Source organism: Muntiacus reevesi, chromosome 9 (genome assembly GCF_963930625.1).
Source record: "Muntiacus reevesi chromosome 9, mMunRee1.1, whole genome shotgun sequence".
Classification (NCBI taxonomy): Eukaryota; Metazoa; Chordata; class Mammalia; order Artiodactyla; family Cervidae; genus Muntiacus; species Muntiacus reevesi.
This window is the reverse complement of record NC_089257.1, coordinates 41,275,654-41,289,625: the sequence shown is the minus strand read 5'-3', so window position 1 is coordinate 41,289,625 and position 13,972 is coordinate 41,275,654. Positions and strand designations below refer to the sequence as shown.

General features: G+C 36.9%; 1 pseudogene; it reads left to right on the top strand.

Moving 5' to 3' along the window:
- Nucleotides 1-8,765: 8,765 nt before the first annotated feature.
- Nucleotides 8,766-11,429, top strand: LOC136175788 (olfactory receptor 51A7-like; annotated as a pseudogene).
- Nucleotides 11,430-13,972: the final 2,543 nt, after the last annotated feature.

The window sequence follows — 13,972 nt, the reverse complement described above, 5'->3', positions numbered from 1 at the left end:
GGTTTTTCCAATGTGTCAACTCTTCACATCAGGTAATTAAATACATTGTATACTTCTTTGTTTTTTTCCTATTTCCTAAATAGAGTGTGCTATCAATGAAAGGAGAAATCATGCCTATTTTTTATGTCTGTTTGCCTAATATCTAGGATATTTCTGACACAGAGTAGTTCTCCAATAAATAGTTATTAACAAATAATATTAATTATTATTTTCACATGAAACTGTGTTTGAGGTAAATGAAATTACAGAAGAGTTCTTCAATACTCCATTCAGATGTAATATAACTTTCTTAAGACTGTATTTCAAAAGTAAGCATTTCATACAGCTCAAAGATTTTGAAAGTAGAGAAAAATTATATGATGCTATGGAGGAATTTACTGTCTTATATTTGATACACGAGATATATATTGTGTGATATATATTGTGTGACAAATCGTCCAACTTCCCTTCCTAAATGTGACCTAAAATCTTTGTAGATTACAGAATAAATGTCTAGCTATTTTAACTTTCCATTCATTGACCTAACTCCTCTTCACAAACCACATCAATTGTTTTTTAATCTAATATATCCAAGATATGCTTCTAGGTATTTTTAGGTGTTTTTTCTCTTTTGAGTCTAAAAAATAATCTAATTTTTATAAAGCATTCTTTCTGTTTTTGCAGTTGGAGAGATTGAGCCTCTGAGAAGTTAACTTAGTGAATTTCCCACAGATAGGAAATTAAAAGCTGAGATTCAATCCTTTTCTTTACATCCCAAGATAGAACTTGGCTAAATTTTAGCTTTCACATTCAGGATTGCATCAGTTTCCATAATGCTTTCTTCTTATAGGAAATTTTATCTTCAGATCCAAGTGCAAAGTATTTCTGTGTCTGAGGTACATAACCATCTCCTTCTGCCTTTTCCATAGCCTCACATCTGTAACCATGGACACTGAGGGCTGTAGCATGACAAAGCACTGGTCATTTCCTTTCAGTTACCGTATTAATGGAAAGAAAAAGAAGCTCATGTTTTCCCAGTGTGAAATTAGGCAGCACAAAGTGAAGCCTTCAGCAGTATATGCTAATAAAAGAAAGGAGAGTTAAGTGGAGTGGATGGGCATCTAGTTCTTGTAGGATGTTGTACAGAGATGTCATGTTCAGCACTTTCAAAGGGAGTCTGTCATTCGGGTTTTTCTTTACTAATCTTCTCAGTAAAATAACACAGAAAGGAAAATGAAGTTACAAAAATGTCCACAGAGGTGGTAGGACTTTGTAATCACCATGATTACTTCCACATGTTCCTGAAATATGAACCACAGACCTAGCCTCTGGACCTTCTAAAATAATGGTTCACAGCTAGCACAGTTTTGCTCTGAAGAGACATTTGACAATATCTAGAAACCTGGGAGATGAGGTGTATTGCTGATATCTACTGGGGATGAGGTGTATTGCTGACATCTACTGAACAACCAGGGATGCTCCTAACCATCCTATAAGATATGCTTTCCATACAGGCTATAGCTCCCTACAAAAAGAAGTTATGAAGCCAAAACATCAGTAGTGCCAAGGACTAGAAATGCTAATCTGTATGTAATAGTCAAACATGAATGATTAACCCCCCATGGTTACTCAGATTACCTTGAGGAAAAGACTCCCCAGCACCCAGGAATAATCCGCTCTCTGAGAAATCCCTTAGAAAGGGACCCAGTGGAAGACTGATAGAAACCTTTGGAAAATCAAAATATTTCACTTAAAATATATTTTAAAAATAATTTTTATTGCAAGTGGAAAGCAACAAAATCATATGGTAATGCATGTAATACTTATCAGGTGACAATACATGTATTTTTAAAAATTATTGTTTTCTTTCTCTGTTATTGTTTTGCTTTTCTCTTAGACATTTCCATTTGTGGGAAATTTATGGAAAAATATCACAAGTGATGGTACACTGTGTAAAATTAATGGGGCAAAAATTACCATTATTTCCTAGATGTAGAATGGTGAGAATTAGAGGGAATATACCCTTATGGTATCGGAGTTACACGAATTCATCTCATGAGTATAACTTTCAAATAGAATGACTGCTAGTCTCTATAGCAGGACATCATATTTTACTGTGCCCTTTTGTTAGTATCTCCCATTGAAATGATCTCATAAGCATAAGGCCTCACATAAATTGGAAATCTGCTGATTTCTAGACTTCTATTCAATCCTAATGTGCAGAATGTAAATGCCATGTTGCATCAAATCAAAGATCAAAGATAGCATTGATTATAACCTGCATGCCATTTTCAGAGGTATTAAAATGTGAAGAAAGTACATCTGAGAACACATAAGACACAGTATTATTTATATATGGAAGTTACTTCTGTTCATTTTGGCCAAGCACATTTTCATAAATATGAGAGTCCTATAAATCTTGAGTTCATTAATGTCAAGAGACTTAGAAATAAATGCCTCCGTTTTTTTTTGCACACAGTTAGAAAACATTTTCTTCACATTGTTCTTTCACCTTTTTAATCTGTTTTGCCCCCCACTCATGCAGTTTCTCTTTCTGTATGACTGTTGCTCAGATTTTTCCCTGATGTCCTTCATTTTCAGTTGGAAATGTTTCCTTCAGTTTCCTAGTTTACATCTCAAACTTTGGTAAATTGTTGAGCCCAGAAACTGTGCAGAGATTCTCATCATGAGCACCTTATAACGAGGTGCTTAGAGGGCCTATAATGTCAGAGGGCCCATTGACAGCGTGCGTATTTAATGTGACATATTGAATTTCGTGGCATTAGTTTCTTCAGATGCTCTTTGTTAAATGCCTACTTTAGCCACGTTACTACATGCTTTTGACAAAATGATGGACACCATGAAAAGATCTTGTGTAACACATTTTTACTGAGTAGAATCAACCTTGTTAATTTAACTGTAGAGTAAGCTCTGACAGTTGGTTTTTCTTTATGTCATGCCAGTGCCTGACCGTGACCTTTGTTGCCAAGAGGTATTTTCAAATAAGGCTGTCCCTAAAGGGCACATTTGCCACAGAACTAGAGAAAGAGCCAGGTCATACCCCTACCCCCACCTTCCTACCCCCATCTGGATCCTCTGTTTTAGAAATCTTAGCTGATTTCCATAACTGTCCATTTTGAGTCCTTTTATTTTTTTTCTTTTCCAGCAATTCAATATCTGTTCTCTATGTTTTAAATTTACCAAAAAAAAAAAAAAAAAAAAAAAACTGATTCTGCAAAGTTGTAGGCCAGCCCCCAACCCCAATAAAAGCAGAACTCCAGACCTGTGTCTCTCGCTCCTCCCCCATCCCTGATGCCCTCACTGTGTGGCCCCAGGTATACTGTACAAATCCTAGAGCTTTTAAGTAGTAAAACTTTTACTTTTTTTGGATGTTTCCTATTGCTGAGAACATCTTCCATTCATCATAAGAACCACAAGAGCCAGTCCAGCCAAACCGGTGGTTATAGATAGGCTGAGATAATCACAACATAATAATTGGATGCGTTATTATTTCTTTGTACTTTGAAATCCTACACATACCATATATCAGACATGTGTAATATATCTGTATATGTGCTTCTATGTGTCTGTGCATGAGTTTTCCCAGTGTGAGATCTTCTGAAACATACAGACCTGAATTCTTTCTCCTTTAACTTTTCTTAGATCATTGCCATTCTTAAGGTATATCAGAATTTTTAAATATATACATGTAAATATTTCACAATACAAATAAACTAGAAAGAATATGATTGAAAAAAGTAAAAAAAATCAATAAATTTCAATATCATCATTTTAAGAGATTCTTAAAAGGTAAGGAGCAGAAGATAGCTGATTCACTGTTAAAAATTAAACCCCTCTCTCAAAATAAATAGTAAATCTAAAATTCAATGACAAAATATTTAAGCACCCCATCAAAAGTGAAGAACAGGCCAAGATATCCCATATCATCATCTATATTCAATTTGGATTCAGGTCTTAGAACACTGAGATTAATGAGAAAATAACCAACATGGAAGGTAGAACAGACATACAGGAATTCCTGAAAATAATCCAGAATTTTTTAAAAAAGGATAAATAAATAGAAGAATGAATAAATGTAGCATAATTTAAAAGGAAAATAATAATGCATTTTAAAATGGAAGACTACTAACTCTACACCTAAAGCAATTAGAGAAGGAAGAAATGAAGAACCCCAGGGTTAGCAGAAGGAAAGTAATCTTAAAAATTAGGGCAGAAATAAATGCAAAAGAAACTAAAGAGACCATAGCAAAAATCAACAAAGCTAAAAGCTGGTTTTTTGAAAAAATAAACAAAATTGACAAACCATTAGCAAGACGCATTAAGAAACAAAGAGAGAAGAACCAAATTAACAAAATAAGAAATGAAAAGGGTGAGATCACAACAGACAACACTGAAATACAAAGGATCATAAGAGACTACTACCAGCAGCTCTATGCCAATAAAATGGACAACATGGATGAAATGGACAAATTCTTAGAAAAGTATAACTTTCCAAAACTGAACCAGGAAGAAATAGAAGATCTTAACAGAGCCATCACAAGCAAGGAAATTGAAACTGTAATCAGAAATCTTCCAGCAAACAAAAGCCCAGGACCAGATGGCTTCACAGCTGAATTCTACCAAAAATTTAGAGAAGAGCTAACACCTATCTTACTCAAACTCTTCCAGAAAATTGCAGATGAAGGTAAACTTCCAAACTCATTCTATGAGGCCACCATCACCCTAATTCCAAAACCAGACAAAGATGCCACAAAAAAAGAAAACTACAGGCCAATATCACTGATGAACATAGATGCAAAAATCCTTAACAAAATTCTAGCAAACAGAATCCAACAACATATTAAAAAAATCACACACCATGACCAAGTGGGCTTTATCCCAGGAATGCAAGGATTCTTTAATATCCGCAAATCAATCAACGTAATACACCACCTTAACAAATTGAAAGATAAAAACCATATGATTATCTCAATAGATGCAGAGAAAGCCTTTGACAAAATTCAACACTCATTTATGATTAAAACTCTCCAGAAAGCAGGAATAGAAGTAACATACCTCAACATAATAAAAGCTATATATGACAAACCCACAGCAAGCATCACCCTCAATGGTGAAAAATTGAAAGCATTTCCTCTGAAATCAGGAACAAGACAAGGATGCCCACTCTCACCACTATTATTCAACATAGTGTTGGAAGTTTTGGCCACAGCAATAAGAGCAGAAAAAGACATAAAAGGAATCCAGACAGGAAAAGAAGAAATGAAACTCTCGCTGTTTGCAGATGACATGATCCTCGACATAGAAAACCCTAAAGACTCTTCCAGAAAATTACTAGAGCTAATCAATGAATATAGTAAAGTTGCAGGATATAAAATTAACACACAGAAATCCCTTGCATTCCTATACACTAACAATGAAAAAACAGAAAGAGAAATTAAGGAAACAATACCATTCACCATTGCAACAAAAAGAATAAAATACTTAGGAGTATATCTACCAAAAGAAACAAAAGACCTATACATAGAAAACTATAAAACACTGATGAAAGATCAAAGAGGACACAAACAGTTGGAGAAACATACCGTGTTCATGGATTGGAAGAATCAATATTGTCAAAATGGCCATTCTACCCAAAGCAATCTATAGATTCAATGCAATCCCTATCAAGCTACCAACGGTATTTTTCACAGAACTAGAACAAATAATTTCACAATTTGTATGGAAATACAAAAAACCTCAAATAGGCAAAGTAATCTTGAGAAAGAAGAATGGAACTGGAGGAATCAACCTGCCTGACTTCAGACTCTACTACAAAGCCACAGTCATCAAGACAGTATGGTACTGGCACAAAGACAGAAATATAGATCAATGGAACAGAATAGAAAGCCCAGAGATAAATCCACGAACCTATGGACACCTCATCTTTGACAAAGGAGGCAAGGACATACAATGGAAAAAAGACAATCTCTTTAACAAGTGGTGCTGGGAAATCTGGTCAACCACCTGTAAAAGAATGAAACTAGAACACTTTCTAACACCATACACAAAAATAAACTCAAAATGGATTAAAGATCTAAATGTAAGACCAGAAACTATGAAACTCCTAGAGGAGAACATAGGCAAAACACTCTCCGACATAAATCTCAGCGGGGTCCTCTATGATCCACCTCCCAGAATATTGGAAATAAAAGCAAAAATAAACAAATGGGACCTAATGAAAATTAAAAGCTTTTGCACAACAAAGGAAACTATAAGTAAGGTGAAAAGACAGCCCTCAGATTGGGAGAAAATAATAACAAATGAGGAAACAGACAAAGGATTAATCTCAAAAATATACAAGCAACACCTGAAGCTCAATTCCAGAAAAATAAACGAACCAATCAAAAAATGGGCCAAAGAACTAAACAGACATTTCTCCAAAGAAGACATACAGATGGCTAACAAACACATGAAAAGATGCTCAACATCACTCATCATCAGAGAAATGCAAATCAAAACCACAGTGAGGTACCATTACACGCCAGTCAGGATGGCTGCTATCCAAAAGTCTACAAGCAATAAATGCTGGAGAGGGTGTGGAGAAAAGGGAACCCTCTTACACTGTTGGTGGGAATGCAAACTAGTACAGCCACTATGGAAAACAGTGTGGAGATTTCTTAAAAAACTGGAAATAGAACTGCCATATGACCCAGCAATACCACTTCTGAGCATACACACTGAGGAATCCAGATCTGAAAGAGACACATGCACCCCAATGTTCATCGCAGCACTGTTTATAATAGCCAGGACATGGAAGCAACCTAGATGCCCATCAGCAGATGAATGATAAGGAAGCTGTGGTACATATACACCATGGAATATTACTCAGCCATTAAAAAGAATTCATTTGAATCAGTTCTAATGAGATGGATGAAACTGGAGCCCATTATACAGAGTGAAGTAAGCCAGAAAGAAAAAGAACATTACAGTATACTAACACATATATACGGAATTTAGATGGATGGTAGCGATAACCGTATATGCAAAACAGAGAAAGAGACACAGAAGTACAGAACAGACTTTTGAACTCTGTGGGAGAACGTGAGGGTGGGATGTTTTGAAAGAACAGCATGTATATTATCTATGGTAAAACAGACCACCAGCCCAGGTGGGATGCATGAGTCAAGTGCTCGGGCCTGGTGCACTGGGAGGACCCTGAGGAGTCGGGTGGAGAGGGAGATGGGAGGGGGGATCGGGATGGGGAATACGTGTAACTATATGGCTGATTCATGTCAATGTATGACAAAACCCACTGAAATGTTGTGTAGTGATTGGCCTCCAACTAATAAAATAATATTAAAAAATAAATAAATAAATAAAATGTAAGACTAGCCACTTGATTCTGATACAATAGAAATGCTAGTCAACCTAACTGAACATAGAAAATTTTCATCAATCATATTTACTTGATTATTGTCTTTAGACAAAATTAATCACAGGCAAGTCCAACATGATGGACAGATTTTCTTCCATCTACCAAAATCATGTGTTAGGAGACTAAAGCTGTATTTCTCAAAGTGTGGTCCTTGGACCACCATAGAAAGCATCACCTAGGAATTTGTTAAACATACAGGAACTTATGATCCACTCAAAATATATTGAATCAAGCTATTCATTTTAACAAAATCTTCAGGTGATTGATCTTCACATTAAAGTTTAAGAGGCACTTTGGTAAAGCACTTCTTTATTGACAAAAGTGTGAGAATTTAGTGTGATTGTGTGTTAGTTGGTTTGAAGGCTTACAAGGATTTTAAACAAGAAGTATAGAACTACTGAGAATTCATTTCTCCCTAATTTCCACATTTCTAATTATGTCATAATGTTATGATATTTGAGAAAGTGGATATGACTTATATAGCAAAGACAGGCTGGCTACATTTGATTGCTGGCCTGTGTTTTACTCATAATTGTTCCAAAGAGAATCCCCTGTATCTGCCTACAAGTAAGTATAGTATAAATCAACGCAGCATAAAATGACTAACTCCACCAACTGAATAAGTAGCATTGAGTAAGAAACTGAAGAGGCAAGCAGTAAAGTGGGAAAACATATATGCTATACATCACCAACAAAGAGCTTCTCCTATATTTATTTAAACACTTTGGAAAATCAATTAGAGAAAGACAGGTAATCCAATAGAAGATGGACAAAAGGATTCAACAGATGCTTCAAAAAGAGGAATTACAAATGAGCAGTAAACAATAGAGAAGTATAATTTCATGTTAGAAGAAAATTAATATGCAAAATTGATAATATGATCTCTTTCAGAACTTGAGATTCTAAACACCTAGTTAATTCGTCCTGAAATATCTTGGCAGATGAGCCAAGAGCAAGAGTTGATAAATGGTATTGGGTTTTAATGTGGCCTCCAAGATCTTATCATACTTAATGTCCCTAGTCTGAGCCTGTGTTCTAAGCTGTTAGATTCATCTCCCTTGAGTCAACCCCTTCGATTTCCCATGAAGTATGGTGTTATTCATCAGGCACCTCTTGCTTGGAGTCAACCCCAAGGACCCTCTAGACTTTCTAAGACAGGGCATACAAAGTAGAAAAGCGGAGTCTAAGGTTGCATCTCAGCTTGTAATATCACATTGATAAAAAATAGTCTCAAAAAAGTAAGATGTAATTCTACTCATTCGGGATATTTGACATAATTTATATCCCATTTTCTATCTCTTTGTATTCTCAATAGATATGCTAGATGTTAAAAGCAAAGCAAGAGGTGCCCATGGAGATTGAAAATCTTATAGAACAAGCAAGGGGAACTGGAATGTATGTGTTGATAGGGGTATGTGTTCAGAGATGTCTTAGAAATGCCCAGTCTGGATGATATCTGTGAGAAGGGTGAAAGAGAAATGTTAGTCGCTCAGTCATGTCCAACTCTCTCCAACTCCATGAACTGTAACCTGCCAGGCTCCTCTGTCCTTGGAATTTTCCAGGCAAGATTACTGAAATGGGTAGCCATTTCCTCCTCCAGGGGATCTTTCACACCCAGGGATCAAACCCAGGTCTGCTACATTGCAGGCAGATTCTTTACTGTCTGAGCCACTGGGGTAGCCTGTACGTCTCAAAAACCACATGATTCATTTTCTTTATGTCTCATAGGTAGATTCATGACCTTAGACAAATTATTATACCTCTCTAATACTTGTTTTATTAACTATAAATTGAATAAAATAATCATATATAACATGAATGAGAAAATATATATAAACCATTTAGCAGGGTGTCATATTACTATTTATCCACTCCAGTGTTCTTGCCTGGTGAATCCCGGGGACGGGGGAGCCTGGTGGGCTGCCGTCTATGGGGTTGCACAGAGTCAGACACAGCTGAAGTGACTTAGCACAGCAGCATGTTACTATCTAGGGGCTTCTCAGTAGCTCAGTGGTAAAGTATCCACCGTCTATGCAGGAGTCACAAGAGACATGAGTTCAATCCAGGGTCAGGAAGATTCCCTGCAGGAGGAAATGGCAACCCACTCCAGTATTTTTGCCAGGAAAAGTGCAATGGATAGAGGAACCTGGCAGGCTAAAGTCCATGGGATCTTAAAGAGTTGGAAATGACTGAGCATGCACATAGGCATGCATATTATTGTATAAAATATAAAATAAGAATAAATACATAATAAAATAATTAAATCTGTGTGTGCTTATCCTATGCATTTAAATTAAATCTAACAGAGAATGAGATGGTTGGATGGCATCATCAACTCGATGGACATGGGTTTGGGAGGACTCCGGGAGTTGGTGATGGACAGGGAGTCCTGGCGTGCTGCAATTCATGGAGTCGCAAAGAGTCAGACACGACTGAGTGAATGAACTGAACTGAATAGTGACTATCTCTAAAAATATGCAGTCTTCAAGCAGTAGTGATAAAGAGGGCAGAACGCAAATGGTCACAGTCTATTGACATAAGATAAATTTTAGACATATCTAGCATAGTTGGGCTTCCCTTGTGGCTCAGCTGGTAAAGAATCCGCCTGCAAGCAGGATCAAACCTGGGTTTGATCCTTGGATTGGGACGATCCCCTGGAGAAGAGAATGGCTACCCATTCCAGTCTTCTGGCCTGGAGAATTCCATGGACTGTACAGTCCATGGGGTCGCAGACAGTCAGACATGACTGAGCAACTGTTGCTTTTCACTTTCACAAAGAAGCTATTGTGTGTAAATGGGACTAGATTCTGTACCTTCAGAGAAAAAGAATGGAAATTTTTAGAAAAATTTATCAGCTTGATTCAAGGTAGGAAAACTGAGTAATTAATTATATGAAGCAGAAATTTTAGGCCTACATTTTACAAAAAAAAGGAATATCTTCTTTATTTAGGAAATTTCCATCTCCACTGAGGCAAGCACCTGGTTAAGTATCATTTTTATGTGTCACGTCTCCTCTTAAGGACACCAACTTTGAAGTTCTTAGATTCTTCCTTATCGGGATCCCTGGAGTGGAGAAGAGTCACATCTGGATATCCATCCCTTTCTCAGCCGTGTACTTCCTTTCTCTCCTGGGTAACTTCACCATCCTTTTCTTTTTTAAGACAGAGCCAAGCCTCCATGACCCTGTATACTATTTCCTTTCCATGCTATCCATCTCTGACCTAGGGTTGTCCCGACCTTCCTTACCCACCACTTTGGGACTGTTCCTGTTTGGTGTCTGTGGAATTCATGCAGCTGCAAGCTTTGCCCAGGAGTTCTTTGTCCATCTATTCACGTCACTGAAGCCTCTGTGCTATTGATAATGGCTTTTGACCAGTATGTGGCTATCCACAACCCTCTTAGACAATGCACAATCTTAACCAGCTCCCAATTCATCACAACAGTGGTCTTGCTGACTTCCAAAAATATTATGTTGATTCTTTCACTGCCTTTTCTTTTGCAAAGGCTGACATACTGTCATCAAAATCTGCTCTTACACTCCTACTGTCTCCACCAGGGTGTCTTGAAGCTGGCCTGCTCTGACTACAGAGTCAATGTTTTCTATGAACTCTGTGCTGCCCTTTCTACTATTTTGGATTTGCTGTTTATTACTGTCTCCTACATGATGATCTTAAAGACAGTACTGGGCATCGCAACCCCCAGAGAGCAGCCGGAGGCCCTCAGCACCCATATCTCCCATATCTGTGCTGTGCTTATCTTCTATGTGTCCGTGCTGAGTGTGGCCACGCTCCACCAATTTGCCAGCGATGTGTCTCCTATGATCCACATGCTCATGGCTGATGTTTTCCTACTGGTGCCTCTCCTGATGAATCCCGTTCTGTCCTGTCTGCAGACCCATCAAATCCACAAAAAGGATATGGGGAAATTTTGTTCAAAAAGAAGTTTATCAAAAACAAAAAAAGAAGAAGTTGATCAATGCAATAAGAAAAGGAATAGATTTATAAGTGGTAAATAAGTAAACTGAATGTGTAGCCAGGGGATAGCATGATCTACAGGAATGGTCTTATGTTCTATGGTCAGAACTCATAGAGTAAACGGCTTTAATACTGAGTATGCGTAGGACCCTCAGTGTCCCTGAGATCTTGAGAAAATTCCATTCTTTTTCTCAGATTGAACATCTAAAAATTCAAGCCTTCAATGATGACTGGAAGCCTCTACTTCATGAATTTTAAAATGCATACCAACAAAACAAGAGAAGTTACCTATATCAATGCCTATGTTAAAAGAAAAATATATAGTTTCCATACTTTCACTTTCCTAGCTAATAAAAGTATACTAGAGGAAAGACTGTTTCCTCATTTTTTAGTTCATGATGATTCAGTTGATCTATCTAATTCCTGAAGAAAGCTCCATATACACGTTCTCTGATTTAAGAATCTGTGTGCATGTATATTTAAATGCATGTGACTTTTTTTTCTTTCTTAGTTCTTCTTTTCCTCTTCTCTTCCATCTATCAGACATGTGTAATTCACTCTAGTCCTTCAGGCAACTAGTATTAGTAGGTAAACATGTTCCTGAAAAGATTATACTACCTACATTTGAGTCAGGAAAAATGCCAGATGGGAGTGCTGTGCTTGCTGAAGGATGTTTAACAACTCAGGAACTAACTGCCAATAGTTCACTCAGACCTTTAGCAATGTTGGGAATCCTTTCTTTCATACAGTCATAGAGTGACATGTATGTTGATGGGATTACCGCTATTGAACATGATTTGCATTTCTCAAATAATTATTTGCAATAGTCTCTTTTATTGGCATTTATGTAATATGTATGCATTTACCTTTTTAGTTCATGTTTTTCTAAATCATATTAATCACCTAAATCTTTATCAGAAAATTACCTCTAATTTTTTCTGCACATATTTTCTGTTATATTTTTAAATTTCTTGAAACATATTTAGTTTAATAAGTAAAATATTGTGAGTTAATAATCAGATGCTTTTGAGAATAAACAAAAATGGAATTGTATGTAGAAGGTCAAATATACATATTTTGTATAGTTCATGATTTTATATACATACTTCATATGAAATCTCATACATAATACACTTTAAAATATATTAATTAGCAAATATTTTTAAAATATTGGTTGGCCAATCAAATCATTTTAAACAAAAACGATTTCAAACATGAAATTTTCTCTGAAAGTAAAGAAACCTCTATCCTTGTACAAGCTCTGTTTGCAAGCTTTGAAAAAGACAATGGTTATGCTGGCCAAAAGAAACCAAAAACAAAATTTTGATACTCTAACTTTTCAGTGCTTTGGCTAAAGATGTCTAACCTACCTCAAACAAAATATATAAAAATTGTTTAAAGGATGAGTTCTCTGGGAAGCAGATGCTAAAATAGAGTTAGTAAACAGAGTTTAAATGTGTTAAGGAGAGGGGAAAAAATTAGAACTGGGTAGGGAGAGCTATTAGACCATGTTTCACATATATTAACATTTTTGCCAGCCCTAGTGGGAGCTCCAGAGCAAAGACTGTTGTATGGAGGAGTCCCTCATTCATCAGAAAAGGCCAAGTTAGATGACCACCATTTACTCATTCATTATTGGAATAGAAAAAGAAGACTGTGACTTCTGATGGAAATCAAAGGTAGATCCTAATACATCACATTCTTCAGCTTGCAGCTGGACAAGAAACTATTTCTTCAAGTGAGACTGAAAAAGTGTGTGTTTGCATCTGTTACACCACCATTCAGAAAACTAAGATCATGGCATCAGGTCCCATGAGGTGCATGGCAGATAGACGGGGAAACAATGGAAAAAGGGAGAGACTTTATTTTCTTTGAATCCAAAATCACTGCAGATGGGGACTGCAGCCATGAAATTAAAAGACACTTGCTCCACAGCCACTATGGAGAACAGTGTGGAGATTCCTTAAAAAGCTGGAAATAGAACTGACATATGACCCAGCAATACCACTCCTGTGCCTACACACCGAGGAAACTAGATCTGAAAGAGACACGTGCACCCCAATGTTCATCACAGCACTGTTTATAATAGCCAGGACATGGAAGCAACCTAGATGCCCATCAGCAGACGAATGGATAAGGAAGCTGTGGTACATATACACCATGGAATATTACTCAGTCATTAAAAAGAATTCATTTGAATCAGTTCTAATGAGATGGATGAAACTGGAGCCCATTATACAGAGTGAAGTAAGCCAGAAAGATAAAGACCAATACAGTATACTAATGCATATATATGGAATTTAAAAGGATGGTAACTATAACTCAATATGCAAAACAGAAAAAGAGACACAGATGTACAGAACAGACTTTGGGACTCTGTGGGAGAAGGTGAGGGTGGGATGTTCTGAGAGAATAGCATTGAAACAAGTATACTATCAAGGGTGAAACAGACCACCAGCCCAGGTTGGATGCATGAGATAAGAGCTCGGGGCTGGTGCACTGGGAAGACCCAGAGGGATGGGATGGAGAGGGAGGTGGGAGGGGGGATTGGGATGGGGAATACATGTAAATCCATGGCTGATTC